Source organism: Ceratina calcarata, unplaced genomic scaffold (genome assembly GCF_001652005.2).
Source record: "Ceratina calcarata isolate Rehan_Ccalc_2016 unplaced genomic scaffold, ASM165200v1 scaffold176.2, whole genome shotgun sequence".
NCBI classification, from domain to species: Eukaryota; Metazoa; Arthropoda; class Insecta; order Hymenoptera; family Apidae; genus Ceratina; species Ceratina calcarata.
The window spans coordinates 3,317-10,350 of NW_017138996.1; the positions used below are offsets into that span (position 1 = coordinate 3,317).

Consider the following 7,034-nt stretch of genomic DNA (forward strand, 5'->3'; position numbering starts at 1 on the left):
AGCAACCTTGATTTAATCATCAATAATTCTGCATTTCTTATATTCTTGCTTTGTAATAAAGTCAGATTGAATATTATAAAAATGAGGTATAGTTTAATCAGAATTTTCTGTCTTGTCCCCTTAGGGAAAATTAACGCAATCAGAAACGAATCAGGAATCATTGTGCCTAGCTGTACTTCATCAAATATACATTTTACGTTCATACTAATTTTAGGTAAGATTTCCTAGTCAGGAATCATTCCCTGAAATCGAAAACAGCCCGTGTATCAATCAATCCTTTTGGCAATGATAAACTATCAGGGAATTTCAATGAAACTTGCAGACGAAGTAAAATAATCTAACGAAAGTGCAGTTGTATCAAGACTTAAGGAGGATCAGGGACACAGAAGAAACGGAGCAAGAGTAAGAGGATAATGAAAATCCGCGTGCATTCTCGGATGCACCGGTTTCCAGAGTTCGGTCACTGATTGGCACCGCGACGGGAAATGGCGTTACGCGGGCGCGCTCGCGCTCTGACACGTCATAGTGCCGCGTGCACACGTGCACACGGGCCGATGTACATAGTTTCAACTTGGATACGTGGTGTGGCACCCACACAACGAAAGACGGTTTGGCAACACGGCCGGTGCAAGGCCCGTAACAGCCTGTTGGCCAACATCAAGCGACTTGCACCGAGCGCATGCGCGTGTACGCCTTCGCCTTCTCGTGACACTTTAAATAAACCATGGTGGGGTGGCAAAAGGGGGGGCAGGCACAAAAATGATAAACCGCTACAAAAATCCCACGATAGACGCGAGCGCAGTACGCGCGCGCGCGCGCGCGAGCGCTCGTTCGCCCCGCGACCCGCCGATTGCTGCGCACACACGGAGAACGCCGCCGCACGGTGGCATAGAATCAACCTTCTGTGTGTTGACCGGAATTCAATGACGATGCATGGACGCCCGATACGCATACACGGGGTTCACAGGCCTCGCGAAATGGACTTTCCGAACCGTTTCAACGGCGAACGGGCAGGAGATAAAAAAAAAAATTGCTGGAATACGATTGATTTTTTCAACCCTCTATGCTGACCAGATGCAGTCCCAAGTGCAATCCACGAGACTTCAAGAGTTTCTAATTCTTAAATGTTACTTTATGTATATATTCATTTAAATAGTCTTAATATATTCAAAATTGTTCTTCGCAACAAAGTGTAACATAAATAAAATAACATATATAGTAATGTAAAATTATTATATTTAGAATTATTGTAAATATTTCTGCTGATCTATAACTGATCTGCACTGCAAAGCATCAACTGTGACTGGACATTTAAGAATATTTGCAAGCTGAAAGCCTTTTCATGTATTTTCCAAGTGTGCAGCTCAATAATTCATATTCTAATTGAATTTAACTAGTAACTATTTTGATCACAATTTATTACTTTGAAATAAACATATACATTTTCTAGGCTATTCAGGCAAGGAATACTGCACACATATTTTTCTAATTTCAATATTGATCTACTTATCTATCTAATCTATTGATCTTATTAAATCCTTTTTAATAAAGGTCGTAATAACTGCACGTGCAATGGTTTATACGTTCTCATTAATGAGACGGGCTGTTCAATTTTTGAGAAAAGTAGTATAGGTCAACGTATCAGGGAAACGTCTCAAGCAGTAGAGGGTTAAAGGCTCATCGTATATACTGTACGCGTGTCAGGATTCGCCAGGTTTCACCGGGTTTCTTCTGCCACGTTCGGGTCAGACACGAGCCGAGCAAGAGATGCTTGTACTTACATGTGTACTGGGCGCGGCGAGAGTCCTGTCGCGACGATCCGGACGCGCTGGTCGGATGCTGCTGAAACAAACGAGAGCATGTCGTCAAATTTCATTGCAAACCTTGACAATTTCGTAACCATTGTTAGAAATTGAAATAACTAGTCGAAGGAAACGAATTATGTAATATGAATTAAAAACTCTATTCTGAATATTGATTCAAAATTATAGAGAAACTAACAAGATTCATTGCATTTATTAATTACGGTAGACAAATATTGATACTAATTCCATACTTAATTAATTAGATTTCGATTTGATGAGAATTACAAAAGTTTTATGATAATTCGAATACGAAGTCTGTTTTATTGATTTCGCTACGTCCTACTTATCAGACGCCTTATCTCTTTATCTGTTACGTGAAACAGAAAGCGAGTTTGCTGATCGATATCTGGCTGGATTCTCGGATATCTATTCCTCCAAAGAATCACTTGTCGCCTATCCACGTTAATTACGAAAAGAACGTAAAGCGTATGCAAAAGCTTCCAATCGACCCAAGCAGCTGTTGATAAAACTGACTGTACTATTCGATCCACCGTTCGCTCTGTCATTTTTATTGTCTAACACGAACGGATCTTCGTAATCCACAGACTGATTTTAGGAAAGTCTGTAATAACCGATGGATTAACTCGGGTCTTATCCTCGTTACTCTCCACGTACCATCTCCTCCCTGATTTTAATCGATAAGCCGATCGTGGTTAACCGTGAACGACACCGTCGAAATCGTTCGAATCCGTGCCAGCTTTCAGTCGGTTCGCTTTATTCTGACGCTTCGTTTCAGCTGGCCTACATAGAGAACGGGGCCCGTGTTCCTTGCCTTGCTGCGCGCCCGTTTCTCTATCCTTTTACCAAACGGAACAAAACGGCGAAAAGAGCGGTAGCGGCGGCGGCGGCTGTCGAACAAAAGCCGCGCCGCTGCTTTCTTCCTGTGCTCTCGCGTAAGGAAGAATAAAGACGAATGCGTCTAACGCTCACCTATACGCGGATAACTGTTCTAACGAATATGGAGCAATTAAGGACATGCATCCTGTGTTACGGTACAGTTCTTATTTCCTTATACTCGATCTTGTTCATTTTACTTCATTTTATACTGATTCATATACAACTTCGGATAATCAATGACGTTTTTTACAAGATGCGAAAATAATAATAAATGTCTTTCAATCACGTTTAATTAAATATTAACAGACTTTCTATAATTGTCCAGGAATCAGTTGAATCCATTAATATCGTTCTATATTTTAATTAAAATTTTTAAATAAAGTATAAGCATACACATACACATTTTCAAATTAAGAAAGAAGTGGAAATTGGATTCTTCCAAGGCTACTATGTATAGAACAAAAACATGAGTAAAAAAATAATAAGAAAGTGATCAAACACGTGACATTTTTATTTATATTCTGTACACGTTTTCAATTCTTATTTATATTCAATTAAAAAAATTACATGAGTAATTATTTTTTAATACGTATGCTGAAATTGTTTCGATGAAATCATGTAAAAATCAAGCCAGATCAAGCATTGAAGAAACCAGGATTTGTTAATATCTTCGGGTCTCGTCGCTCTAGGGAAAATTAATAACAGAGGTCGAGCAGTGATTGTCCCAAACTGTACATTGTAGAGTTAATATTGCATATAACCAATAAATTGAGGCATGTTTGTGGACAAGCATTAAATACTGCCTAATCACGATATAATATTATATAATAATAGTTCCAGAACACGTTCTAAATTCAGAAAATTGTTCCTCACTGACAAACCGTTGAATGGAATATGGCTGAATATTGAATAAGCTCATTCCGATCGTCGCAAGAGTTCTAAAAAAAACCTCGGCTTGCTTTGATTGGCAAAGCGCGGGTGGAATCGACGATCGGATTATCGGGCGATTAGCCTCTTAAGAGACTCGCTGCTGCCACCCCACACGACCGAATCCGAATCGCGTCCCGGTAATATATTAAAGGCAGATGAACCGAAGCGGCGGCTATTTTCGGCCGCGAAACGTTTAATTTAGCGTCTAAGCACGCAGGCGATATATCGTCCGGCGCGCTAACAAGTCTAACCCTTTCAGTGTCGCAATTACGCGCCGAGATTAATAGCGACGTTTCTATTTAGCTTACGGGGAGAGATGTGCCCGCGGTGCGATGAATTATTTTCGCCCCGCGCGTGAACTGGAACTGGAGCGACCAGACGCGGGCACGTCGATCGCGAAAACTTCACGCCACGGCGGCGGTGTATCGATCATCTTATTGCGTCGGATCTTTTCGTGAATCCGTCCGACTCGATCATAAATAAAGCGTCGAGATCGTACGAGACCGGACAGTGGCGGTGTTCCTAATAGTTTCTAAACGTATTAGATAATGAGACTACGATAATGATAGTGATTTAAATAAATCGCGAAAATGGATATAGTTATTGCACAATTTTTCGTGAAGCATTTCGCCTGACCGAAGGGCTCGCCCGAGCACGCATTTACCATTCTATCTAAGTAAGCTGGAGGCCACTCCTTCCCCGTAGATTGTTTCGTGGAAATTTAGTGATTGGCAGGTTAGGGACCGTTACGGAGCTGAAACGTTCCACTTTGCATACGGAGAAGAAATCGTTTACGAGCCACTACTTATTTTATCGCGCTGGCAATAGTTCTGTTCACATTGTACTCGGCGATCGTTATGCCTTCTAATTATATTCAGTCGACCAGCGATACTCGACCCGAACGACCGAGTTACCGAGCTCTCTTTCGAGCATTGTCCCACAATTAGCATCCTGTTTGTTGACGCTGATCGAACGTGCCCGCTCCATGGAAAGAGACGCCTGGCCCCCCTGACGTTCGCCGATCCGTCAGCGAGGACGAATTGTTGAAACGCCGCCAAGAAGGAAGCGTTTTGCAAAATCCGTCTGAGAGTTATTCCCGAGGAGAACACTCCAGGGACCAGGAAGACGAAAGTAAGCCGCTCTTAATGGGAATGTAACGAAGTGAGTCGTCGAGGCTCGCGGTACGCCAGGGATAGAAGGCGCCGCGCCATGATCGAACGGGATGATAGATCGTTTCTAGAAAGTACATACGTACGTACACAGATACGTAGATACGTACATACATACACGCATAACGCAATCGTATCAAATCTATGAAAGTCCACCTACAGGCTGTGTACACTCTGTACGATTCGAACGTTTCACCTCAAGCAGTGAAACCCGAGACGCTGTCCTTTCGAGCTGCATTTATTATGCGCCGTGATTAAACGTGAACTAGATACACGCCTCGCGGCTAAACCACGCGTCCTTTCATATTTTTTTACCAACATTAATTAACCCGTTGATAATCAACGCTCGAGCAATTTTATCGTTTTGTGAAAATTATTTTTTATATTATTTATTGTTCCTAGTAAGATTGTTGGTATATCTCTATGTGTGGAATTAAAGACACTCGCGATGTAGCTGCGACCGCGAGCGGTCGGGAGGGAATGTCAATAACGAAATCGTGGCAGCGGCGGTTTACGTCAGCGGGAGAAACGAGTATATGATTTCGGTGATCCGTCATCTGAGAAACAGGTGCATTCCTGATAAACTTGTATCCGCGGAATTCGTGTCGCGCAATTGGAACGGAAACGAGTGGGTGGATATTAATCGATGGACATCGGTTTGTTCGTATTATCGCCACGCACCCCTGCTAGCAGAAGTTTACGCCGCCAATAATAATAATAATAATCAACCTATTACCTCACAGTCTTATGTAAAATTTCTTCAATAAAATCGTGAAATAATATAAAAATAATCGTGTGTCCGAGTAAATCGCGAATGGATTTGACCAATTTTGGTCGCGCTTTCTCCAGTCCAGTAAAAAAAGCAGGACGAGATCGCGAGAGATTAACAGCACGAAGAAAGTAATTGTGCATCGAATAACGATCTGTGATTAAAGTTTCGAATGAAAATGATTTCATTTCCATTTATTATCCCAAAGAGGGATTCCATGAATCCTAGAACTCCGGCAGCCGCGTTCAACGTCCACTGCCGCGGTGCATATTGCAGCGAGTGTTGATACAACTGGACGTGTCAACAATTTGCGCCACCGTGCAAACTAGTGGATGATTTAAACGGGGTGGGTCGGGTTTAAACAACAACAACAACAGCTGCGCTCTCGCGGCGATTCATGGCGCGCGTCGACTCGCGGGGTCGCGTGTGCGCAATGAAAAAACTTCTCTATTACCTGGCCGGTTCGCTGTTCGGACCGTCCTCTGATACATTAATGACGCGTCAAGTCAGCGTATGACAGGCCTCGTGGCCACCCTCTGCCGCAGCTGAGGTCCATCCTCGCGATCCTCGGTTCTCCTCTCCGTTCCACCCCCGCGCGAACCCCACGCCGCCTCTGTCCCGCTCGGAGTTCACCCGGTCACACCCTCTCGCTCGCGCCCTTCTCTCTCTCTCTGTCTCGCGCGCCGTCTATCTCGCCCCTCTGTGCGAACTCTCTGCCACTGGCCCGAGCTCTGTGAGGAGATCAATAGGGATCCTACACCCCGTTCCTCCGCCGACATGTCGGAGGAGGACAAAGGTACTCAGCTCCGATGTTCCGACGCTTCCTCTTCACGCACGTGCCTCTGTGTCCGAGCCGCGTTTACGCACCGCTCACAGTTTCACAGAAGTGGTGAAAAGACGCGAGCCGGAGTGCACGAGGGTGACACCGGGAGGGATGCGAGACGAGGAACGTCGGCAACTTTAAACTGGGTTCTTTAATACAATCCTATACTCTAAGAGATTTTATGAATTCTATAATAAAATCAAAGTGGAAATAGTCGAAATATTCGTTGTTTTAGTAATCATGATATTTGATTAAGAAAATTATAATCGAAGTATTTAGGGAAATTTTACTAAAACTTGTAAACAGATTAGAAAACGTGTAGTTTATAATTTGAACCGCGTTACCGATAAGTTTCCTCAGTTTGGCTTGGTATAACGCTATAACAATGTTCACTTCCTGAGAGTTTAAACAGTGGAGAAAACAGAGATCTACAACTTTCTAAATATCGTAACTATCTAAAGTCAAACAGTGTAACAATAAAATACTTAAACGTTCAACCACAACGTTTACGATCATTAATACCAACTGAATATCAAGATATGAGAAGTATGAAGGTTTTGTAATAGATAATTTTATTTATTAATTAATTATTGAAAGCGAAAAAAATTTTATATAGAAATTATAGGCACTGATGTCCTCTA

The 7,034-nt window shown here is 42.7% G+C and overlaps 1 protein-coding gene across 4 annotated transcripts in view; it reads right to left on the bottom strand.

Moving 5' to 3' along the window:
* Cep290 (Centrosomal protein 290kDa) overlaps positions 1-7,034 on the bottom strand; it is an 81,809-nt gene that overhangs the window by 3,158 nt on the left and 71,617 nt on the right. For 2 of the 4 annotated variants that reach the window (XR_003388679.1, XR_003388680.1), the window contains exon 24: positions 1,782-1,839. The gene's annotated coding sequence lies outside the window, so the exon portion shown is untranslated. Of the gene's footprint in view, positions 1-1,273; positions 1,843-7,034 lie in introns of those variants that run through there. The other 2 variants (XM_026810746.1, XM_026810747.1) reach the window with 2 other exon arrangements.